Genomic DNA, 27955 nt, shown 5'->3' on the forward strand with positions numbered 1-27955 from the left:
CAACATCTGCGTTGCTTGCCTCAGTTCCGTACCTATGGTGGTTGACAACTTGATTATCCCTTCCACAGGACATTCTACTCCAGCAAATCCATATATCGGCATGTCGGTTGGTGTCAACTGGGAGTCGTTATACCCCATCCTTAGAAAGGCGTCGTGGAGCAAGATATCCACAGAAGCACCATTATCCATAAGGACCCTCTTGACCGGGCTATTTCCTATTACCGGTGTTATGACCAGCGGGTCGTCATGAGGAAACTTCACACCCTCTAGGTCAGAATCATCAAAAGCCAATGTTACTTCTGTCCTGGCCCTCTTCGGGGCTTCTCCAACAATATGCATAACCTCCCTAGTATATGCCTTTCTGGAATTTTTAGACAATCCAGCAACAGTTGGACCTCCAAAGATCGTGTTTATCACAGGCCCTCGAGGTCGCGGTCCTCCATAAATTGTGTTTATAACTGGTCCTCTAGGCTGGGGGTTTCACCCCTGATTGTCTTGGTCCCTCCTACGATCTTCAAAGTTCTTCCTTCCATTATTATTCCTGTCCCCTCCTTCTCCAGTGTATTTGTTCAATCTTTCTTTTCAAATGAGGAACTCAATTTCATCTTTCAGCTGCCTACACTCATCGATGTCGTGACCAACATCTTTGTGAAATCTGCAATACTTGCTTTTGTCTAGCTTGGCAGGGTCGGCCTTCAGGGGCTTAGGCCAACGAATATCTCGATCTTTCTCGATTTCCATCAAGATCTGGCTTCTGGGAGCATTCAACTTAGCGTAACGGTGAACTTTTGCCCAGGTCCTCCCTTCTTGGGGGTTGAATCAGGGTTTTGCTCGATTCCAGGATACTTGTCATTAGCGATATACTCCAGATCACTTTTTCGCTTCTTGCCTCAAGTGGGCTCATTACTTACTACGGTCTTCCTCATGCTTTCTTCAACTTTGATATACTTCCCTGCCCTCTCCTGGAGCTGCAACATGCTTTCAAGGGGACGTTTGGCCAAGGACATCTTAAAAAACTCATCCCTAGTTCCTTGTTGCAGTGCTATCATGGCTACCTTATCATCAAGATCTGGGACTTTTAAAGCCTCCTTTGTGAAACGATTCAGGTAATCTCTCAAGGATTCCTTTGCTCCCTGCACAATACTCATAAAGGATGTTGAACTTTTCTCATGGACTCTCCCACTGATGAACTGCTTAATAAAAGCCTGACTTACCTCTCTTAACGACCCAATGCAGTTTGGCGGCAAGCGACTGTACCACCTTTGAGCCATACCCGACAGGGTTTGAGGGAAGGCCCGACACTTAATAGCGTCATTCACGGGTTGCAATAGCAGTGCATTAGAGAATGTCCTAACATGATTAGCGGGATCTCCCGTGCCATTATAGGCTTTGATAGTTGGCATCTTGAACTTCCTTGAGATATGGGCATTCATTATCTCTTCAGTGAAGGGCGGAGTAGGATCATCAGGATCTCCAAGGGGAAGAAGATTGCTTGGATCAGTTCTTGGGACAACAACCCTTCTTCGTACCGGACCATCCAGGTCTATGACAGGAGGAGGATTTCTCCCCCTAGGGGGTATCTGGGGTCTGGTGGTCTGGTGCGCCTCCAAATCGTGCCTCAGCCTTTGAATCTCAGCCTCATGAGCCCTGATTCTTTCCTGCACTTCTTGGGGATTTGCCCCTTGGGTGCTTTGAGGGCGTTGGCCTCCAACAGCCATCGGCTCTTTTCTTGCACGCCTCCTTCTTGGGGCCACTTCATCATCTGAAGATTCAGAATTTCTCTCAGTGTAAGGACCAGAAAATTCCCGATCCTCGGGGATAGGAGCCAAACCTCGTATGTAGAGGGCAATTGCCCTCGTGCTTCACTTCGCCCAACATGTCCACTTCCTCCAACCTCGGGGTAAAAGGGCATCCCATAAGGGGGTTAGTAGTAACAACAGTTGAATATTCATACCCGACGGGTCGAGAATTCACAGGTATATGTACTTGTTGAACTTGAGGATTCGTACCTTGAATAGTCGGGGGAGTCGTCCCTTGTGACTGAGGTTGAGTTGCCCCTATCTGGGCTTCCGCTTGAGTAGATGCATAAGTTGAGTGGGGAGGTATCTCCACGGTTGACGAAATCACCTGGGTTGTCCCCGATGGTGTTCCTTCCTCCAGAGCTCTAATTGTTCTCCGTGTTCTCGCCATGGTTGTTGTTGTGCTTTCCCATAAACGGCGCCAAATGTTATGGATTAAAAACTAATATATATAATTACTGTATTTAGTACTAAGGAACGTGAGCTTCAAGGCTCGATTTGACTGCTCTTGTGTTTCGTGACTCAATCTGCCTTAACAAGATATGCCTACGTACCTTGTTGATTGCCAAAGATCAAGTCAAAAAACGTAGTTCTGATTTGTCGGGTGAGGCCCCTTATATAGATGTGGGAGTCCATGAATTGGACTTGGTATAGGAGACTTGGTGGTCAAGCCTTTGAATTAGGACAGACTTGGGAGTCCTAGGGAATAGGAAGTTGATTCCTTATCCCATGAGGTTCCTTGGAGGCCAATCTACAAGGATTTATATCCCCACTATGACTTATCTTAATAGGTGTTTTTCTCCCTTATTTATTAATTATGAAATTAATAAATAATCAGGGTTTTTGGGCCTTCTTTGTTCCATCAGGCCTGATCCGGTCCATCAGGCCTGATCAACATGTTAACCTTTCTGGTCTGAATGTCATACATCTTCTTATTGGGCTTCACAACCCAATCTTGTATAATTAATGTAATATCAGGATTTATTTATCCCTATCACCTGCTTTGAAGTAATTTATCTCAAGATTGTATTCAAGACTCTCAGGGTTCTTCACTTAGAACCTTGCTGCGCTTGTCGACTGATTACTAAGTTATCTTAGTTCGACTTCAATTCTTGAGTCCTTCGACCAGAACCTATAGAGCCGAAATATCCTACGTTAGACGTCTAGGTATGTTTGACATATTCTCGATACCAATCCTACCGAAACGATAACAATCCCGACTCGTACTTATATGTATTATTATAATACAATAACACACATAACAGTCAGGTTCACGTGCTCAAAAATCGGTTCGGTGTTCATTTTCGGAAAAATACATATACTCGTCATTTTACAAAACTAGGATTATAACTTTTGGCAAAACAGTTCATCACAACATACAATCAAATTTCGTATAATATATATATATGTGTTTATATATTCATTCGACAGTCCGATAATTACTGGATACGCCCCCCGTATTTCTGTAGTTCGATTTCTCAGAAATTGGGCAGCACCTCCTTTAATTATCGGACTAACCCATCGAACAATTCGACGTCAAACCAATTCTCAACAACTATAACGAAAACCCAATCACAATCCAATTGCACAAATTCCAATCACCAATTCATACCAGTAATATCATTCGAAATCCATAAATTCCCAAGTTCAAATCAATTATATTTACTAATTATTATTCTTATTTTATATTGTTAATTTGTAGGACTCAGAACAACATCATCACTGTCCACCGTCCGCTCGTAAACAGTCATCGCGGATGGCGACAAAATTTCGCGGGTACCCGATTAATTCTCGGGTTTCCAACACGAAATTCCGTCGATTATTCGAAATATTTTCCGCACAAAATTTTTATATTTTATTTCACATAACCCAATCAAGCAAATTCCTGCAGAAAATCAGTAAGATAATTAAAACGAAACCATCAACACACGGGTATGCTCGTGCCCAAAACACAGGGCCGTAATTCATGGCCGGAAAACACAGAACTGGACATACAAGGAAGAAACGAGGCACCCACAACACACACGCTTAACACATACAGCAATACACATATAACAATCACCACCGCACCAATGACACCTCGCCGAAAAACAGGCGACATCAAGGCGGCCGGAGAACAAGAACAAGGCGGCACAGCAGTAACACAAATTCAAGGCAACAGAGGATAATCACAGCAAAAATACATAACATACGCACACAAACACGCACAGGGAGGAAGGGTGAAAATGACCACCAGCCACTGGAATCACCAGGGACAGCGGCGACGGCGTAATACCGGAAAAAAAACAGCAGCCGACAAGTAACCCCGGAAGGAAGGAAAACCGAGAACTCATATGTATATAGATGTAAGTGTATGCATCTGTTTTTGCAGGAGAGAGAGGAGAGAAATCATAGAGAGATTGAAGAGAAGGAGACGAGAGAGAAATGAGATAAAGGGGTATAGATTACAGGGGATAAGGATGTTAGTCCTTATCTGATTTGTTTCCTTTTCTGTTTCGATCTGACACCGCAATAAGCTATTAACGATACATATCGCACATTATAATTCGTCAAAATGATTCTAAAATAATTTCAAAATTTTCGGAATATTACTAAACTAGTGAAATAAATTTTTTGTAATTTTTAAAACAATTTCCGAAATACAATTCATACCCGCTTTTATCAATTAAACAAATCAACGCGCGGGTAAAACTAACTCCGAAAATTCCCAAAATAGCTTTAAAATTTTCAGAATAATACGAACTTAATAAAATATAAGTTTCATAATTTTTGAAAATTTCCATAATTAAATATGGATTTTACCATTAAACACACTCAGAAAATCATTTTAAAAATAAATAATTAATGAAATATTGATTTCTTAATTTTATAAAGTCCTAAAAATAATTATTGAAATTATAAATTTATAAAACCAATTGTAGAGATTATCCAAATATTTATGGAAATAAGTCTGCAATTAAATCCACTTTTTAAAGTGGAACATAACAATACCACTCAATATTTATTACACAAATAATCCCTATACATCCACAGTCACACATAAAAATAGTAACACACAATACACTTCTGACACTACCAATACACATATTTTATTTATTAATTATTTAATAATTACACATTTAAATAATAAAACATACGAGTCGTTATATATCATGTGGATTTCTTTGAAGAACACTGTGAAGTTGTAAGCAAATCTACAGGAAAAGTTGTTCTAAAAGGATACAGGCATGGTAACATTTATGAAGCCAAGCTTTCAACAAGTACTGATGGTTCTGCAATCTGTCTGTTAAGTAGAGCATTAATTGAAGAAAGCTGGAATTGGCACAAGAAACTCTCTCATTTAAATTTCAACAACATAAATGGACTAGTCAAGTAAGATCTTGTGAGAGGACTGTCAAAATCAGTATTTGCTCCTGATGGCCTTTGTGATTCCTGTCAAAAGGCAAAACAAAGAAAATCTTCATTCAAGAGCAAGACTGAATCTTCAATTCTTGAGCCTTATTACCTACTTCATGTTGATCTATTTGGTCCAGTGAATGTCATGTCTATTGCAAAGAAGAAATATGTTATGGTCATAGTGGATGAGTTCACCTGATACACATGGGTGTATTTCTTGCACACAAAAAGTGAAATTGCATCTATCTTGATTGATCATGTCAAACAACTAGATAAAGTGCTTAAAGACTCTGTGAAAATCATAAGAACTGATAATGGCACTGAGTTCAAGAATTTGATTATGGAAGAGTTGTGTAAAGACCAAGGAATCAAGCAGGAATTCTCTGCTCCTGGAACTCCACAGCAAAATGGAGTTGTTGAAAGAAAGAACAGAACTCTTATTGAAGCTGCACGAACTATGCTTGATGAGGCAAAGTTACCAACCTATTTTTGGGCTGAAGCTGTGCAGACTGCTTGTACTCAGAATGCAACACTTATCAACAAGCATGGAAAAACACCATATGAGATGGTGAAGAAAAAGAAGCCAAATCTGAAGTATTTTCATGTATTTGGATGCAAGTGTTTTGTTCTTAAGACTCATCCTGAACAGTTATCCAAATTTGATCTAAAAGCTGATGAAGGAATTTTTGTTGGATATCCACTTTCCACAAAAGCCTTCAGAGTCTACAGTTTAAGAACAAGGGTTGTCATGGAATCTATTAATGTCTCTTTTGATGATAAGAAGATTACTGGACTTGAAAATTTCAATGATCATGATCAGCTGAGATTTGAGAACGAAGTTTTAAATTCTGATTTTGTAAATCCTGACAGTCTAAATTCTGATACTGCAAACTCTGATGGGTAAAACTCTGATGTTATTGAAACTGTGGTGATTATGCCAAAGGAAAATGCACCTGTGTAGGGGGAGCATATAGAAGATCCAACCACATCTCAAGAAGCATCAGAATCTAGAACAGGCTCTTCAAGTTCTGATTCATCAAGTTCTGATGAGCTAAGTTCTGATAATTCTGGAAACTCAAGTTCTGATAATTTTGGAAACTCAAATTCTAAAGGATCCAACTCAGAGAGCATAATTTCAGGGGGAGCATCATAAAATTTTGATGGAGACAACATGGATCATGGGGGAGCATCCAGTTCTAGAGATAACGTTCCATCTGCAAGGAAGTGGACAAAAGCACATACACCTGACTTGATTATTGGAGATCCTGAAGCAGGTATAAGAACTAGAACAGCAACATCAAATGAATGTCTCTATCACTCTTTTCTTTCTTAGACTGAACCAAAGAAAGTGGAATAAGCTCTTCAAGATGCTGATTGGGTGCAAGCAATATGGGAAGAGTTAAATGAATTTGAAAGAAATAAAGTCTGGACCCTATTGCCTAGACCAAAGAATAGATCTGTTGTTGGTACAAAGTGTGTGTTCAGAAACAAAACTGATAATGATGGCATAATTACAAGGAATAAAGCAAGGCTGGTTGCAAAAGGATATTCTCAACATGAGGGAATTAATTATGATGAAACATTTGCACCAGTTGCTAGATTGGAAGCCATAAGGATATTTTTGGCTTATGCTGCTCACAAAAAGTTTATAGTCTTTCAAATGGATGTAAAAATTGCTTTTCTTAATGGAGAATTGGAAGAAGAAGTATATGTTGAACAACCTCCAGGTTTAATAGATTCAAAATTTCCTAATCATGTCTACAGACTTGATAAAGAACTTTATGGCCTTAAGCAAGCTCCAAGAGCATGGTATGAGACATTAGCTCAGTTTCTTCTGGAAAGTGGATTTAACAGAGGGACTATTGACAAAACATTGTTTTATCTCAACCATGGAAAGGACTTACTTTTGGTGTATATATATGTTGATGGTATCATTTTTGGTTCTACAAATGACAGACTTTGTAAAAGGTTTTCCAAGCTAATTCAGTCAAGATATCAAATGAGTATGATGGGAGAACTTAGCTATTTTCTGGGCCTTCAAGTCAAGCAGAATGAAGAAGGAACTTTTATTTGTCAATCTAAGTACACCAAAAATTTGTTGAAAATTTTTGGAATGCAAGATTGTTCAAGTGCATCCACTCCTATGGCCACTGCAACAAAATTGGATAAGGATACTGGTAAATCAGTAGATATTACTGATTACAGAGGTATGATTGGCTCACTACTCTATATAACTGCAAGTACACCTGATATCATGTATCCTACCTGTCTTTGTGCAAGATTTCAAGCAGATCCAAGAGAACCTCACTTAATAGTTGTGAAAAGAATTTTCAAGTACCTTAAGGGTACAGCTGATCTGGGACTGTGGTATCCTAGAGAATTAGACTTTAAGCTAATAGGTTACTCAGATGCAGATTTTGCAGGATGCAAAATTGATAGGAAAAGCACAAGTGGAAGCTGCCAATTTCTTGGAGGCAGATTAGTTTCTTGGTTTAGCAAGAAACAAAAGTCAATTTCCACATCAACTGCAGAAGCAGAGTACATTGCTGGGTATGAGAAAAGTGCTATTTCTATGACAAGTAATCCAGTTCAGCAGCTCATGGCCAGTTTGGGCTATGAGAAAAGTTTGAGAAAGCTGGGTCAACTGAAAAGAGCAAATATCAGAAAGGAATGGAGCTTTTTCTTTGATTGTATCACTAAGGCATTCGCCAATAAATGCTCCAACTTTGATGCTATTCCCATCATGAGTCAGCAAATTGGGTATGCCCTTATTCATCAAACTCATTTTGATTTTGCAAGTGATGTATTAGGTTTCATAGGGGATAGGATGACAGAGGATAGGAATGTAGTATACTTTGCTAGATTCTGTCAGCTTATATAAACTTTCTGTTGTTCTGATGAACCCCAACCTACCAGTGATTTATTTCCACCCTTTAAGCTTGCAAAAAGGGCCTTTAATGATTTGTTAAATGCTGACATTAAGAAACAAGTGCAGAGACCCTTACAAATTCCTTAGTTAGTAAAACAGATTCTGGTAAATGCTGATCCATAAATATACACATCTGTTTACCCTGATGTTCAACCCACCAACACATCACAACCAACACAACAACCATCAGAATATACCACAACTACACAAACACCTCAAACTTCTCAACCTCAACCAACTCAACCATCTATGAGGACATATTTCAAACCATCACAGTCATCTCAACCTCAATCTTCAGCACATCCAGTGAAGCCTTCATCTTCAAAACCCAAGAGGACTAAGATAGTACCTCAATCTCAACAGAAGAGAAGGAGAATTGTTCTGAGAGATGAGTCAGACAATGAGGAACAGGTTCCCATATCAGAACCTGTTGTTATAGAATCTGAGAATATCTCTTCTCAGAAAGATACTGAAAATGGGAGTTCTAGGCCACTCAAAAGGCTTAGAAAGCTAAATTCCGATCTCCCAAAGTCTCTAATTCTGTAAAGAGACTTAAAAAGCAAAGAGCCAGGAGGGCTATAAGTGTATCATCACACTCTGAAGCAACTCTGGAAGAAGTAGCTAAGGAAGGTGTTAGGTCCCAATGTGTTTGTAGAAGGGGGGGTTGAATACAAACAGTACCGAATAATCGAATTAAATGCGGAATAAAAAATGTGAAACAAAATTCAAGTTAAATAAAAATATTATTAAACTTGAAAGGTGTTACAACAACTGTATCGATTACAAGGAATTAATCTCAAATTAATTATCACAAATCTAGAATAAATTCGACATGAACTTTTTCTATTTTTGTAATAAAAAAGATTCAAATGCTAAACGCAATTTGAGATTAAGTTCTAGGGATTTTGATCCGCTAGATTGATACACAAGAGCAAGATAAAGATTTCTAGTGGATTGGATTTAACTTTACAATCTAGAAATTTAATCTTGAAGTATGCAGATGAAAAGATGAAATATTTCTTCTTGATTTTCTTTTCTGCCTTGTTTCTTGACTTCTGTGTTCTTAATAATAAGTTGCTGCTTCTCTGCTTCTTTTTAAATCAACAAACGAATAGAATTGACTTGGCATGACAATCCTATAGCTGGCAAGACTTTCGGTGAGACAATTGAATGAACTAGCAAGACAATCTGAATGAACTAGCAAGACAATCATCCTCCTAGAGTAACTTTCGGTGTGACAATTGAATATGGCCTAGCATGACAATCGGTATGACAATCCTGATTGTCATGCTAGTTCATTTTCAATTGTCTTGCTGATTTAATGCTTGAATTTAATCCAATTAAACTTCTGAAAATTCCTAAAATTAATTCAGAATTAATTAATCAATTAATTCAATTAATAAATAAATTATTCTTTGCAGATATAATTTATTTTCTTAATTAAATTAGATGAATTAATTAATTAATAGAGAATTAATTCTAGTCTTGAGCAGCAACCATTCTTCTGCAAATCTTCTGAAAATCACTGAAAATTATGAATCAATTCCACCACTTCAACGTTGACACTCGATGTACTGTCTGGTTCATGAGTGACTAACTTCCGTGACGTTTCTTCATTTCTTGACTCTGACACTTTGATTTTCTTCAGATTAAATCCTTGTAATTAATTGATACTCTGACGAGATCTCTGTCACTTGATTAAATCCACGATCTTGACTTATATCACTGAGGCATGATCAATTTCTTGAACTTCTTCCAGTGAATTAATTCCTCAAGTCTGTAGATGAACCTTGTCTCTGAATCCTTTGACAGATATTACTTTGCGAGATCTCTCTGATGGTAGTTCCACTATTTACTTATTACATTCTTATTTGAGTTGAGTTGAATCCTCGAATATACAAATAGGCTATGACATATGACTTACAATCTCCCCCTATTTGTTTGTTAGACAATAACACACAAATACCTAGAGGATAACTCAACTAACAAATAAGAAAAAGATATAAACATACATGCAAAGTAAATAGCAGAAAAGTTCTGGATGAGATTTAACATTTTCCAGATTCCAAGTAGATGTTCCTCTAGACTGAACATATCTTCAAGTAGTTCCATCTTCATTTGTACAACCACATTTCCTGTTGAGAAGCCCATATCTCTTGCTTCTCCCCCTATGAGAATCAACTGATTAAAGAAGATCACCTTCGTTTTACCACCTCTCCCGTACAATAGGATCCGCAGATAAAAACCAATGGTACTCCCCTAACTGCTTCTTCCCTTACTAGGAAATCACCTTGTGTTTACCACCTCTCCCGTACAATAGGATCCGTAGTTAGAAACAACAATGGTGTGGTGTAGTGTACATTTTTAGGATCTTTTTCTTCCTCCTTGCTATTTCTCCCCCTTAGTTGAGGAATCCTCCAAACTATTTCTTAAGCTTTTATCTCCCCCTTAAAGAAGGAATGTATGCCGTCGTCTGAAGGAGTTCTCATATTTCACTTGGTTGGAAAAGAAATAACAAGTAGTTTCTCTTTCTACCTCACTGTGAGTGTGTGATTCTGTTTAGTGTACCTCACATGTGTTTCACTCTTCTCTCCACTCGTGTTTACACTCATTCTCACAAGTGTATCACTCTTCTCTTATAGCTCCATAATCCAGCTGTACCTGCAAGAAAAATCACCTTAGCCATCCTTAAAGGAGGTCACAGGTGGTGCAATGGGAGTTCACAAATCCCCATCCTTGTTAAACTCGTCAGATGAATCTGAGTCATAATTTACAAGTTGCTAGTTTCCCTTTTAGGGTTCCAGATTTGAATTCTGGGAAGGTAAACAATGATCCAACGAATTTAGCATAAAGATCAAAGTTCCCTTCTAATGTCTGTGAAGACATTTCCTTGTGACTTATCAGGTAATATCTGAATCATTGTCAACAAGTTGCCGATCTGCGCCTATGTCAGATCCACTATCCGCAGATGCATCCAGGGGATTTAAGCCTGGGGAGGTAGACACTGACCACTGACATATGGCTTTTGGATCAGTATCCTCTCCTAACACCTGTAAAGGCAATTGGTCCACTAACGAACCTTGAACAATCGAATCTGACCTTAAAATGGTCGAAACTCTTGTTTCCTTCAACTCATCCTTTGTGTGTGTAACCTCTTCTTGTGCATCAAGAATTGTTTATGTTTGAAGTGGTGACACTACATCGGATACCTTGGCCGACAGGCAAAATTCAATAGACTCACCCTGTTGAGAGAATGAATCTAGTAACTGTTTTTGTGCCTTTTCAGCCATTACATCTTTTTGAGAAGATGTATGGGGGCTAGCAGTTGTCTCGGTTTAAATACTACTCATCTATGTAGGAGACAGAGCTACTGGGTTGACTACAGAACCTTCCTTATGTGGTGCACTAAGGCACTATCTCCCTCACGCTCATTCATACTACATTTAGTGGTAAGAGAGTGTTGGTTGGTTCTGTTTTTGTGTTTGTCTTTACAGTCTGGGATAGACGTTGTGGGTTTTCAACCTCATGACTGTCAATGAAAGAAAGTCATTGGAGACTGAACTTGTAACACAGAATATATGGTAATAGAGAGAAAATGATTTACAATAGTGATTTCAAAAGATTTTACATGAAATAAGAAATCACTAATGTAGAAAGAAGTTTAATTTTTGTTTTTCAATATGAATGAGTTTTTGATAAAACATTGATCACTTAGGGTAAAGTCTAAGTAATTCTCATTCATGTCAAAAGCTTACAAATATCTGCAACATAATGTTAACAAGATATCATTGACCGATACTTGTCAAGTACTTTAGATACTAATTGTTATGTTGCATAATCAATATACCACTGCACATATAAAACAATATGATTGTGCTTAGTGATAAGATAGTTATTAATATGACGACTCTACTTATTCATATAAAATTATAACTTCTGTTAGAGTGCCATACCATGTTCTTGACGATTGCTTGAGCAGTATACTAGTTCATACCAACCTGAAGTGAGATTGTGAAGAAGAGATTGCATAGTCCAATAGATCTGCAGCTGCAAAGTCCATGAACTGTGGTGCACTGACTTCCTCTTTTGACTCACCAAACAGGAGTACACTTGTACACATCTTACTAGAGTACAATTCCAAGTGTAATGTGCAGCAGGTGTCTGATATGTCGTAATATTCTCAAGTCTCGTCACTGGTGCTATATGTTAGATACTGCTTCATGATAATAACCTAGCACAATATACAAAATTTCAATGATAACATTCTCAGCTTGCAAACAGCCATATCCCTCAGATAAACCTTTGTTGTTATCTCCAAAGGTAACCATGGGGCCAGCTTTCTCAACCACATTTGATAGCAGGGCTCTATCTCCGGTCATATGTCTTGATGATCCACTTGTCAAGAATCCACACTACCGGTTACACCTGTATACTGCCCTGCACTTCAAATGGATTAGACCTTCTTCGGAACCCAAACTTGGTTGGGCCCGGCATACTTGTAGAACTGTCCTTTGTCAGACAAAACAACATTTTTAATTTTAATGGTCTCAACATTCTCAATGACTGAACATTTGACCTTGTAAACAGCCTTAACAAATTTCTGTTTAAGCTTAGGCACAAATGTCTCCTTTCTAGCCTTAGAAGGACTAGCAGTCTTAGACCTATCATGCTTCTTGTTATTCACATGCTGACGAGGAGTAGTCTTATCATTAGACACATGCTTACCATTAAAATAAGCATACATCATATTAAAAGCACAAGACATACAATTAGCAACACCACATGCTTTATGAGAGTGATTAATAGCAGGTAATTTATGCATGGTAGACATGGCATTATTGTTATCCAACTCATGTGTGTCTGAGTTAGTCTCAGTTGCTTTCACAACTTTGACTGGAACTTTCGACTCACTTGACTTGGAAACAATCTTCTCATTAGCATGATCTTCAGCACGTATTTCTTCATGAATAACAGAAGAGGTCGCATCAAATGGTTCAGCAATTGATGCTTTATAGAGGGGTTCATCAACACCCTTAAGCACATGTGGTACTTCCCTCCCTTTAGCACATACATGAGGAGGGGAGTTTATGCCTAATTCTCCAATAGCAGCATTGTAATCATAACCTATTCCAGATGTTTGATTAACAGCTTGCTTACTGTAGAACTCTTTAGCCTTCGAACAAGAATTGAAGTAGGCTCTAACCTTAGTCTCAAGACCGGTGATCTTGTCTTTGAGAATAGTTTCGAGTTTTCTATAACAGTCAACTCTATTCTCTAGAAAAGATACCTGTTCTTTTAATTTGTCTTGATTAATATGCACAAGTCTTAATTCATTGACCTCTTTCTCAAGGTCTGTGATCTTTAAACTTAACAGTTCATTATCACGACGTGCACAATCTAAGTTACCTCTTAGATGATAAACCATTTCAGCATCAGAAAGTTTTACCTCTATTCTTGACGATGAAGCTTTTCCATCAATAGCCATAAGAGCAAGATTTCCTTCATCTTCATCTTCACTGTCAGTATCATCCCAGCTTCTTCCCTTTGCCAGATAAGCCCTTTCAGAGTTCTTTCTTACTTGCTTTGGCTTCCTACATTCTGTGGCAAAGTGTCCCAACTCATTGCAGTTATAGCATCTAATGGTGCTTCGATCAACCATCCCTGTTTTGTACCCACCACTGCTGGTGTTAGAGGATGAAGATCCACCTTTCTGGAATTTGTTGTAGTTGGACTTGTACTTAAGCTTGGGATTCCTCCTGAATCTGACATGGGAGAATCTCTTGACAATTTGGGCCATTGATTCATCTTCCAATTGCTCCAGCTCTTCCAAGGAATAAAAATCATCACTTGATTGATTTGTAGTAGGAGGATCATATTCTGCTACTAACTCATTTTCCTCACCCTTGGAAAACTGTACCATTCTTTCTAACTGTTGAGATTGTTGTTGTTGTTGACCTTCAGCTACAAGTGCAGTAGATGTGCTGACCATTCTATCCTTCCCGTAGACTTCCTTCTGTTGAATCTGCTCCAACTCATAGGTTTTTAACACTCCATAGAGCCTGTCCAAAGAAATCTCACTCAGATCTCTAGCTTCTCTAATGGCAGTGATTCTATGTTCAAGATGAGCTGGCAGTGTTAAAAGGAACTTTTTGTTGACCTCCCTGATTGAATAATACTTTCCATTGATGTTCAGGTTGTTGATCAACGCATTGTACCTCTCAAACACTTCAGTAATTCCTTCTCCTGGATTTGATTTGAAATGTTCATATTCAGAGGTTAGGATTTCCAACTTGTTCTCCCTAACTTCCTCTGTGCCTTCATTAATCACCTCAATAGTTTCCCACATGTGTTTGGAATTTTTACAGTTCATCACATGTCTGTTCATCAAGGGATCAAGGGAATCAATTAATATTAATTGAAGGCTGGCATCCAAGGAGGCTTCTTCCTTCTCAGCAGGAGTAAAATCTTCAGGCTCTTTTGGATAGGTTCTAGCTTCAGTAGTCACCACACCATCTATTATTACCTCCGGTTCAATAACCATCGGAGTTTTTATACCCTTCTTTAACAAGTTTGAATGTTTGGGATTTGTAACTTGTAAAAATAATAGCATCTTCTTCTTCCACATGATATAATTCTCTTTATCAAATTGTGGAATTTTAACGGTTCCAACTTTATGTGAAGTCATTATGAATTTTTGAATAAATAAAAATTCAAGGAGTTGAAAAATCACAAAAGTCTAGGATCTTGATTTGTTCGTTAATCAGAAGGCTCTGATACCAATTGTTAGGTCCCAATGTGTTTGTAGAAGGGGGGGTTGAATACAAACAGTACTGAATAATCGAATTAAATGCGGAATAAAAAATGTGAAACAAAATTCAAGTTAAATAAAAATATTATTAAACTTGAAAGGTGTTACAACAACTGTATCGATTACAAGGAATTAATCTCAAATTAATTATCACAAATCTAGAATAAATTCGACATGAACTTTTTCTATTTTTGTAATAAAAAAGATTCAAATGCTAAACGCAATTTGAGATTAAGTTCTAGGGATTTTGATCCGCTAGATTGATACACAAGAGCAAGATAAAGATTTCTAGTGGATTGGATTTAACTTTACAATCTAGAAATTTAATCTTGAAGTATGCAGATGAAAAGATGAAATATTTCTTCTTGATTTTCTTTTCTGCCTTGTTTCTTGACTTCTGTGTTCTTAATAATAAGTTGCTGCTTCTCTGCTTCTTTTTAAATCAACAAACGAATAGAATTGACTTGGCATGACAATCCTATAGCTGGCAAGACTTTCGGTGAGACAATTGAATGAACTAGCAAGACAATCTGAATGAACTAGCAAGACAATCATCCTCCTAGAGTAACTTTCGGTGTGACAATTGAATATGGCCTAGCATGACAATCGGTATGACAATCCTGATTGTCATGCTAGTTCATTTTCAATTGTCTTGCTGATTTAATGCTTGAATTTAATCCAATTAAACTTCTGAAAATTCCTAAAATTAATTCAGAATTAATTAATCAATTAATTCAATTAATAAATAAATTATTCTTTGCAGATATAATTTATTTTCTTAATTAAATTAGATGAATTAATTAATTAATAGAGAATTAATTCTAGTCTTGAGCAGCAACCATTCTTCTGCAAATCTTCTGAAAATCACTGAAAATTATGAATCAATTCCACCACTTCAACGTTGACACTCGATGTACTGTCTGGTTCATGAGTGACTAACTTCCGTGACGTTTCTTCATGTCTTGACTCTGACACTTTGATTTTCTTCAGATTAAATCCTTGTAATTAATTGATACTCTGACGAGATCTCTGTCACTTGATTAAATCCACGATCTTGACTTATATCACTGAGGCATGATCAATTTCTTGAACTTCTTCCAGTGAATTAATTCCTCAAGTCTGTAGATGAACCTTGTCTCTGAATCCTTTGACATATATTACTTTGCGAGATCTCTCTGATGGTAGTTCCACTATTTACTTATTACATTCTTATTTGAGTTGAGTTGAATCCTCGAATATACAAATAGGCTATGACATATGACTTACAGAAGGGGTCAGGAATCTCTGATCCCAACAGAACCTATAGTAATTGAATTACTTTCTACTGCTGAATCAGCTCAAAAGTCTCCTATTCAAGAACAAGGGAATATTCCAGAGCAAGTGCTTACACCTTCTGTGTCTCCTGTAATTGATCCAGTACATACTGAAGACCCAGGTACAAGTGCTGAAATTGATATTCATAACTTGGTTGAGCCTGAGGTTCTGTACTTGGAAGCTCCACCAACTCAACTCACTCTACCAACAACACCAATTCTAGATGCTGATTTCAATGAAGATATTCCAACCACACCAATTCTGAATCTGGATGATGAAAATCAGATTTTAGGTGGGCATCAAGAGTTGGCTGTTGATCAGAACTTAGTTGCAGATCAGAACTTAGAGGATGATGTTGAAGCCTCTATAGCCTCACATACTATTCTTTTATCAGAGGATGCTGATGCTGCATGCTCTGTAAGTTCTGATGCTGATAATGTTGAACTTACTGGTGAAGCTGTTGCAAATGTAGATGCTGATGCAGCTAGTCCATCAGGACATGCACCTCAACAAGCTCCAAACAAAGCTGATTTAATCAAGAAGTTTATTAGAGAGGATGCACCAGTACCTTGGAGTAAAACTCCTAGAGGAAAGGAGTGGACTAAGGAATGGAACTCAGTTAGTTTTGTTCCTACTGAAAAAATTCTTGCTGAGCACCTTGCCAAAGCTGATGAAATGCTGATAAATGATGATTTCAAGGCACAACTGAGAGTTACTGCAATGAGTACTAGGCACCTTCAAGGTCAACACTCAATAACTCATGACAAGGTGAATAAAATTCAAGAATCTTTGATCCAGCAAGATATGAATATAAAATTAGAAAAGAACAGATTTTTTAAGCCAGCCTTTGACAGAATTGGGTATATTGAAAAAAATCAGGAGAAGCAACAGGCTCAGATTGATGAAATTCTAAAGAATCAAGCTTCTCATCAAACTCAACTCAATGAGATCCAATCCTCAGTGGAATTGCTTGTCTACACAAAGAACAAGTTCTGATACTGGGAGAAGAATAAGTTCTGATACTGGTAAAAGGATAAGTTCTAGTGAACATCTGGAACTTGATGAAGAAACTTCAAGGAGATTATTTCTTAAAGAAAATCCTGGAATGGACTTTGAAAGTCTAAAGGAAGAAGAAGCTAGACTTAAAGCAGAAAAAGTCAACTCCAAATCTAAAGCTTCTGTTGTTGAAAAGAAACTTCCAAAACCTAAGGGTAGTGTGATTAAGGAAAGGACAAATTCTGAGGCAACTAAAGCCAAATCACAAGTGGAGGTAGATCCAAGATCCAAGGGCAAAGAAAAAGTTGATGAACCTGAAAAGGTATATGTGCCAGTCATGGATGAAGAAATATCTGATGAAGATGCTAGTCTTACTCTGATGAAAAGGAAGATTTCTCAAACAACCTCTGACATGGCTCAAGTTGTTCAGAGTCAAGATGTAGTAAGTTCTGATATGACAGTGAAGCAAGCAACCTCTGACATATCTCAAGTTGGCTTGACATCAGAAGATAAGGAAAAGGAAACCTCTGACATTGATCATGTTAAACCTTCAAAGATGCTACAACCAGGATTCACAAAAGCTCAACAGACTCAACCTTTAAAGACTATATCAAGTGGTTTTGAAGCAAGAGTTGTTACAGGAAAGGAAGCAAGAGACAAATCTGGATTGGGTAGTTCAAAAGAGAAGAGAGTAAGCAATACTACCAATGATCCAACTTCCTTAAGTGAATAAGGTGTAGGAGCAACTCCTGAAAGATTGAATCAACTTGAATCTGTACAAATGGTTTACCACTTTGTTTTGAAAGAAGATATCATGTTATACTTTATGATAGATGGGAGGGTATTCCAGATCAGGGAGAATGCAATTTCATTGAAGTATTTTGAAGAACTGGAACGTGTTCTATTTTTGCTTCAAGTTAAGAACAGATCAACAGATGGTGCTGCAGAGTGTTTAAAGTCAAATATTCAGAAATAGAAGAAGCTTTATTCTGTAAAGTCTGACAGCCCATACTGTCCCAAGTACAGATCTCACAGTAGAGAAATTGTTGAAATGAAGCCTGATACTACTAAAATCATCACTACATTTTCTGGTATTAAGGGACTTGAATTCAATCTTGAGTCTGATAAAGCCTATATCATCAGACTAGATCAGGATATAAGGAAAGCTAAAATAAATGATCTCAGGGCTGCTATCTTTCAAACTGGTGAAGATACAGTTGAATTGAAGAATGCTAAAAGGAGGATGATCAATGAACTTGAATATGCTGAGAGATGTTTGTTGAAGAACTATCTCAGAACAACTCCTGACATCAAAGAGATTAGAAATTGAAGCCAAGTTAAAGATCTACAACTGCTTAAATTTTGAAGTGTATACAGACTGAAGCTGTTATCAGACCTTGAGGATGGTAAAGCTACAAGGACTATAAGTTGTAGTTATCTAGTCAAATTCTCATGCATTTGTACTTAATGTTTTTGACATCATCAAATATCTGTTAAACTTGTATATTATGCTAATTTACAAGTTAGGGGAGATTGTTAGATATATTTGTGATGTTATGTCTAATATGATTTGTGTTTAGTTTTTTAGATCTTACTTAATAGGACAAATCAGTACTTAACTGAAAATTAGTACTTATACTGAAGTCAGGACTTAAGATATCAGAACTTAAGTTGCCAGAACTTAAGTTATCATGAGATATTTATCAGGAGATAATATCAGGACTTAAGGAGACGTTCATATAAGGAAGGTGACTGATTGAAAGGAAAGAAGATCAAGACAAACATAAGAAGAAATATGCATGGAGAAGAATTCTATAAGGAATAGAATACTTGGAAGAAAAGATAACTGATTGATATATATTAGGAAGCAGAACTGTATTGGATATCAATTAGAAGATTATCTTGTAACTGTGTAGTATATAAACACAGACATAGGGTTTACACTATATGTGTTATCATAATCGAGTTTATTATTTATTGTAACCCTAGCAGCTCCTGTGATAATTTGTTCATCACTGAGAGATGACAGTTCTTTGTAACAGAGCTTATTGTGTTGAATAAAATCTATTTTCTGTTACTTGAGTTCTTATATTCGATTTGATTGTAGTAAACATTGTATTCAACCCCCTTCTACAGTGTGTGTGACCTAACATATACTGAACCATAAAAGTATGGTCAGGGGTACTTGCCTTGTAGAGCTTTACAACTATCTCTGATTGACCTTGAACTGATTTGGACGATCGGATTTATCATCTAACTATTAGACTATCCTGGATCCGACTTCAACACTCAGGTCCTTCGATTGGAACCTTGCTGAGCTTGTCGACTGATCATTAGACTATCTTTAGTCCAATGTCAACTCTCGATTTTCCGACTAAAACCTACATGAGTCGAAATACTCTATGTTAGACGACCGGTTATGCTTGACATATCCTCGCTATCAATTCTACCAAATTGATACCAAAACCTGACTCGTAATCGTACATATTATTACGTTACACAAAATAGCTAGGATCCACTTACTCGAAACTCGGTTTGGTATTTAATTCCGTAAAATATATATAAGCGTCATTTCAGTAAATCAGGGTCGTTGAATATATTGCAAAATATTTCACCACGACACATAATTATAATTCATAAAATATTTATAATTATATAGATATGCGTTCGATTGGTATTTTCGATAATATACAAGATACTTCCCGTATTTTCGAAATTTATTTCTGGAAAATCGGGCAGCATTTCCTTTGTTTATCGGACTACACGTCGAAACATAATCGACACAAAAAATTTCCAAATCACAATCAATTACACGACTACACACGATACTTAACAAAATATTTTTATTTTTATTTATTATTAAATGTAGGACTTAGAATCGATCATCATTGTCCACCGTTGGGTCGCCGAGGCTCATCACCAACGGCGACAAAACTTCGGTGGTGCCCGTTTACTACGGGTGTCCTACACGAATTTCGCCGATATATATAAAATTTCCGATCGCAAATAATTTATTTCATGAATATCAATCAATCATTATTTCTTTTTCCTGCAAAAATCAAAAGTCCTAAATTAAAACAAGCCCAACAGATTGCGATTCCAACAACAGGAAAAAAACCCAGAGGCAATGGCACAACAAGAACAATACACACAACATAATACACCCCTCCATCCCTCCAGTCACCTTGCCGGAAAATTAACACGGCGGCGACCGGAGAACTGTAAGGCGACAGACGCAGAGACACAATAAACAAACACACATAATTCAATTCCCACACAATCACACATGCACATCGTACACGCTACCACACCAGGGAACAAGCTGGATGAAAGACGTGGCCAGAAAATTGATCAGGGGCGGGGGAAAGAAACGGGAACCACAGGGAAGGATAGAAGTGATAAAGAGATTAAGACGAAGAGGATTTTAGAAAGATAAGAGAGGTACCGAAATGAGAGATTGCGAGGAAGAAGCCTGAGAATCGAATAAATGGGGGAGGGCTCGGCGATAAGGGAAACAGGGGATGAGGGGTGATGGGTTTTCCACTTATATATATATATATATATGTCCTCTCCAATAATCAATTGACACAAAACTTTACCCATTCTGAAAATTCAACACGTGTCCATGTACTTCCAGATCTGATTGCTTTGTCTCGTTCTATACCGTTTATCGAACAAAGCTGCGGGTTAAACTAATCCAAAAAATTATCAATTAAATAGTAAAATACTCAGAACAATAAAAATTTAACAGAATAAAATTTTCATAATTTAATAAGCATTTTTGAAATGCGCAACATACCCGCGTTTGTCGATTTAACGAACGAAAGTGCGGGTGAGTTTAATCCAGAAATTTTTTGAAATAATTTTAAAATTCTCGGAATATTAAAAACTTAAGAAAATATGAGTTTCATAATTTTTGAAGTATTCTGGAATTTAATATTAAATTTACACTTAAATGCAATCAAGAAAATCACTTAGGGCTAAATAATTAATGAAATATTGATTTCTAAATTTTAGAAAAATTCCTAAAATAATTATTGAGATTATAAAACCATAAAAAATAATTTTAGAGATAATCCTAATATTTATGAGAATAAATCTTCAATACAATCACTTTTAAAAGTGAAAACAAAACCATACAGCTCAACAATTAACCATATAAATAATCCTCGAACGCAAACAAGTCATACTTAGTTAATAATAAGGCAACAAACAATTTATAGAACCACAACTCATTTTATTTATTTAATTATTAAATAATTACACTCTTGTATATACGAGTCGTTATATCTTTCCCCCTTAAAAAGATTCTGTCCCCAGAATCTAAACTAATTAAACAAGTGAGGATATTTGTCAAGCATATATGACTCTAAATCCCAAGTAGACTCTCATACTCAAGAATTCCTCCAAAGTATTTTAATTATAGGAGTCGACTTATTTCTAAGGACTCGCTCTTTTAAGATCTAGGATCTGGATTGACTGCTTGACATTGTACAAATCTGGCTGAATCTCGATTGGCTCATACTCAATGACTTGGATTGAATCAGGGATATACCTCTTCAGCATAGATACCTGGAACACGTTATGGATATGCTGTAGCTGCGGCAACTGGGGCAACTCATAGCTAACTTTACATATCTTTCCCAATACCCCAAACAGTGTGATATACCCAGGACTTAGTTTGCCTTTCAATCCAAATCTAACCAATCCTTTCTAAGGTGAAACTTTCAGTAATACTAACGATTCTATTTCTATATCCATATCCTTTCTATTCCATTCCATGTTCTTTCTTGGTCTATACTGAGCTGCTTGTATTCTATTCCGAATCAACACCACTGCGTCCTTAGTTTGCTGAACTGACTCAAGACCTAACAACTTCTTTTCTTCCAGCTCACCCCAAATAAGAGGAAACCTACACTTATATCCATACAAGGCCTCGCAGAGTGGCATTTCTATACTGGTATAATGATTATTATTATAGAAAATTCACCCAATGGCAAATGATCACCCCAGTTTTCTTTAAAATCCAAATCATATATTCTCAACATATCTACTATCTTTTAAATTGTCCATCCACTTTGTCCTAGTCACCAAAAGTTGTGTTTCAAATTCTGGTACATCTTAGTTCTTCCTGGGTGGATAGAAATCTTGGAACTCTGGCTTCTCACAAAATTTCATTCTCCAGCTCAATCATATTGGGAATCCATATTCTCGAGGAAAACCTAAACATACCTTCACTTTCCTTTTTGGAGTACAAATTTCTTCTCCAGTCAAACTATCCAATCCTTGATTCATGACCTCTTCTTGGAACTTCTTGATTCCTTCCATCAATTGAAAAGTGATCTCTTACAATTGCTCCTTATTACTTTCTGGCACTTGAACTCCAATTTCTAACTTCTTCAATTCCCTTGCTAATTCTTCAGCAATTCTAATCGTATTCATTCTCCCCATTTCTTCTCAAGGCATCTGCCACTATACCAGCTTTGCCTGGGTGGTAATTAATAGAACGGTCGTAGTCCTTAACCGTTCTAACCATAATTCATACTTTGAAAACTTAGTATACAGTTGCTGCTTCCCAACCATTCATAAAGAAATCTTCAGGTGTTAGACTTGGTCTTCCTTAGTCTTTGAATGTGCGAGGATGTTATCAATAAATACAGTTACACTTATCCAAGTACTCCTTATATAATATGTTCATTAAATCCTTGTAGATAACTGGTGCACTTGCTAACCCACATAACATCACCAGAATCTCGCAATGTCCATATCTTGTTCTAACTCAGTCTTTGGTACGACTTCAGGCTTGATCTTTAGTCAGCGTTCGAAGACCAACACGCTGCTTTCATTGGGTCACATAAGTAATCAATTCTAGATAGGGGTTGCTTATTCCTAATCATCAACTTATTAAACTTCCTTCAGTCAGTACTTAATTTCATACTTCCATTCTTCATTTCCATATACAACACTAGTGCACCCCATGGGGATACACTTGATATGACCACTCTCATAACCAATAACTCTTACAGTTTCCCAACAAATTCTTTCATTCCTGCTGACCATCCAATATGAAGCTTTTGACACTAATTTGGCTCCAGGTACTAAGTCAATAGAAAACTCAATCTCACGATCTTCTGACAATTTTAGTAGCTCGTCTCAAAAGACGTTCGGGAATTCCCTGGCTATTGGAATCTTATTTAGATTAGGTGCTTCATTCTCAATGTCTACTATATAGGCTATATAAGCCTCACATCCTTGTCTATACAGTTTCTTTACCTTCAATATCGAGAGAAATTCTTAGAATCACACCGAACGCTCCTAGCTCGAAGGGTACCAGATCAGTCTTAAAAGAATTCCCGCGGATTTCTAATTCATACTTAAGACATAATTTGTGACGGCCTCGACCCCGGGGTCAGGAGTTGACGTCATCCATAACACAACAACCAACATAATATAATTCATTTCACTGATCACGATCCCTCTTACCAAGATCTTTTCCAGGTCTAAATATGACTTATGTTATAATTTACCACAAAACTAATTCATTACAACCACCTTGACAATACTATCTAATACAACAACTTAACAAACCATTTTTTTCTGGTCTGACACAACTACCTCATAGGAGCCTGACACGGAAAGAACTGGAACTCTGCCCTGTCTACCACGAAAGAATCCCCTAGATATCTGTAATACCTATATAAAACATTTTACAAGGGTGAGCAATCAATTGCTCAGCAGTACCACTATATGAATAATAATCAAAAACAGTTTATGCTAAACATTTATAGGAACAAAAATCATAACTTGTTTATGGAAAATAATTAAAACATGTATAAACTGTTGGAAACCAATGAAAACTGGATATCAATAGCTAGAATGCTCTATAAATATCTCATTAATTATGTTGTGCAAATACCAGAGTTCAATTTTAGCATGCTACTTTCATTTTCAAATCTTCCGTTCCATTGTAGGAACCACAAAACCATTTGTCCCGTTATGGGGACCATAAAATCATTTGTTCTGTTATGGGAACCTCAAAATAACTTGTCCGTTTTGGGAACCATAAAATCTCACTCAGATATAAAAGTATTGGATGATCCCTGGTGAGACAGCTGATCAGGCTATCTTCATAGGATAACTCTATCTTGGTCATCCTATGAAACTTATTCCGGAACTCAAAGACTAGCTAGGTCCCTGTCACGCTGGGTTGGTGGTTTTAATAAGGTGCACAACCACTTCGCCTCTTACGCTATCTTCCTGGCCGTTACGGGCCCTTGCGCACACTCATCCGATTATCTGATCAATTTTTATCCAGTTTTGCAAACCACTTACCTATCTCTTGTAAAAACAATTCTATCATAGTACACTTTCCAAAATATTTTCATTTTATTCAAAATTTAGAGATAGGTACTTTCAGAAGTTACTTTTCCCCCAAAACATAAGTTAACAAAACAATTTGAACACAGGGGATACGTAACTTAAACCATTCTATTACAGCACATAAATTTAAATCAACAATTATTCATATATTACTGAACCATAAAGATATGGTCAGGGGTAGTTGCCTTGCAGAGCTTTAGAAATATTATCGATTGACCTTAAGCTGACACGGACGCTCAGGCTTTATCATCTAACCACTAGATCACCCTGGATTCAACTTCAACACTCAGGTCCTTCGATTGGAACCTTACTGAGTTCGTCGACTGTCCACTAGGCTATCTTTAGACCAATGCCATCTCTTGGGTCTTCCGACTACAACCTATAGAGTCGAAATACCCTAATTTAGACATTCGATTATGCTTGACATATCCTCGCTAACAATCTACTCGTACGTTAACAAAACCTGACTCGTACCACATACATTATGGTAATACACGCATCACTTAGGGTTCACATTCTCGAAAATTGGTGCGGTGTTCGTTTTCAGAAAATACATATACTCGTCATTTTATGAAATTAGGGTTATTGGTTTTGGCAAAACATTTAACCACAACATACAATCAGGTTTCGTATAAAACATATGTTCATATATTTATATATATTCGTTCGACATCCTGATAATTATTGGATATGCTCCCGTGTTTTCGGAATTTGATTTCCTGGAAATCGGGCAGCACTTCTTTTATTTATCAGACTATCCCGTCGAACAATTCGACGTCAAATCAATCAACCACAATCGTAACACAAACCAACATTCCCAAATTCCCAAATGCCAATTCAATACAATTTCATTTATTAATTAATATCTATCATTCATATTCCTATATTTTTATTCGTATTTTTATTTTAATTTATAGGACTCAGAAATGATTCATCACTGTCTACCGTCGGCTCGCCGAGGCTCATCGACGACAACGGTGAAATTCATCGGTACCCGATTAATTCGGGCTTCCTTACGAATCTCACCAATTAAATTCCTGTATAATAAGAAAATCCGAATAATCATAGAAATTTATTCGAATATCTCAGATAATTAATAACTCGAAATAAACCTAGCAGCAACTTGAATTTCTCATACATCACAGAATTAATTCACAGAACACGCAACAACAATACACCCTCGACTAAAATACACACATGTTTGTGTGTGTATATACATATACCAACAGCCACACTAAACTAAATAGAAGATTTCAGAATATGGCAACTGGAATAAAGATAAGACGGCGACCTGTAAGTGGCCGGGAACCGACGCCAGCGGTGACTAATCACCGGAATCACGGGCGGCGACCAAAAAAAGAGGGAGCCATGAGACAGAGGGGAAAGAGATGAGAGAAATTGGAGGAAGGATACAGTCGGGGGGATTGATAGAGTGAGAATCCGAGAGATTTGATGAGAGAAAGAGAGAAATGTAGGTGAGAGAGACTGGAAATTGGTGAGGGGTAAGGATAAGAACAATTATAATTATCTATTGGCTGCTCAACTGTTTTTAATCGTCCCAAATATAGCAAATTTTATCAATCTAACGAATAACTACAGGTAAAATTGATCCCGTAATTTACCAGAACAGTCTTAAAATATCATAAATAATTCAAAGCTACTAAAAGATGGATTTTTTATAAGAAATTTGAGAGGATTGGAGATCAAGAGTTTTCTTAGAATTAGATGATGATGTTATAACCAAACATGATACATATAGAGGTAATGTGATATAAATCGACCTTGTGTTATAAAATAGATCTGATGATTACTGGATAGATTTGTTATACTTAGTAATCGTTAGAGATTATGATGGGAATGTTACCAGTATGGAAAATTAGAAGTGAAGCAATGAATAAGATAATATGCAACGGTAACTGGAGTTTTTGTTGACCAATGAAGGCAAAATTGACCCAATAAGGGGTAGAAGATATATGGAAATGAATGGGCTCTTATCTGATCGCTTCCCTGATTTGATACCTTGAAATTATTGAAAATGACAACAACCAACTAATATAGTAATAACGACCAGGTGTATGATTTTCAAAATTTTAAACAGTTTTCAAAAGAGATTTTTCTTCACAAAATTTTCTAAAAGTCCTTTAAACAAAATAAGTTTTAAAAACTTGGTTGTCAAACTACTACTTTAGTTTCTTGTTTGTTATAAGATTCAAATTATCCAGAAGAATGCTTGTTCTAGAAGCTAGTGTGGTTCATTTAGAAGGCCAAGTGGACTCGCTATTATGGAGAAGATTTGATTGCTCCTAGCAGAAGAATGCAAATATTATTTGATAAGTTTAATGACATAATCAATGTACGGAGAAACTGTTCATCCAATTTCTGAGACGATTAGAGTCCAAAGAATACGTCGATTCACAAGAAGGCGAGTACGAGCAAAGAAGATTGAGGAAATCTCTATACTTTTCTAAAGGAAGAATGTTATTAGCAAAGGAATTGATATGTTGAATAATCAGTAGCGTAAGCGAAATTTGAAGTTATAATTTTAAATCTTGTAAGAGTGCAAATATGGTCAAATTATAAAATATTGAACATGGAAGGGTGATGCTAAAGATACAAGACCTAATAAATGGGAAATTATTCTAATGATCGATTTAAGAAAGCACTTCAGAGAAATTTCTAAAGTTAATATAGGACTCGGTATGGGATCTATTGATCGGACAAGCGTTGAAGCTAGAAACACATGAAATGTGGATGGCGACCATTGATATCATTCTTTCCAATAATCCTATATATTTTTATGAATCTCGAGTAAAGTATGAATTTCTTTCATAATCAGCTCTATAAGGCAGTAAGAAAATTGTTGAATCCCTTTCAAATAATTCCTCCTCCAAAATATTGCTTTCTGATTGGACAAGCAGTGTTATGATGTGATGCTTTGTCGAAATGATAAAGAGTCTGGTGGGACGCCACCCAATCATGTGTTGTATACCATATAGTATGAAATACTGGCCATCTTGAGTACAAATATGGTTGTCTCATTCATATCTAAATCATTATTCATTCTTTCTTCTTCAATCATGATTTGTTGATTTATGAATCCTTCCGATTCTTTCCTTGTACTCTTATTCCTTATAAAAGGTTTCCAGTCAGAATCATATACACAAATTCCTTCTTATGTAAGATCTATTCTTTGAATGTTTTAAAAGGACGTGAAATGAACCCGTGTAGTAGATGGAGTTATATGATTAGTGTGGATAATTGCAAGCCAATAAATGGTGGACATACATGTGCAGAGAAGAACCATTATGCCAATGACGTGGTTGTACGTGGACA

The sequence above is a fragment of the Apium graveolens genome, chromosome 9, assembly GCF_009905375.1.
Source record: "Apium graveolens cultivar Ventura chromosome 9, ASM990537v1, whole genome shotgun sequence".
Taxonomy (NCBI): domain Eukaryota; kingdom Viridiplantae; phylum Streptophyta; class Magnoliopsida; order Apiales; family Apiaceae; genus Apium; species Apium graveolens.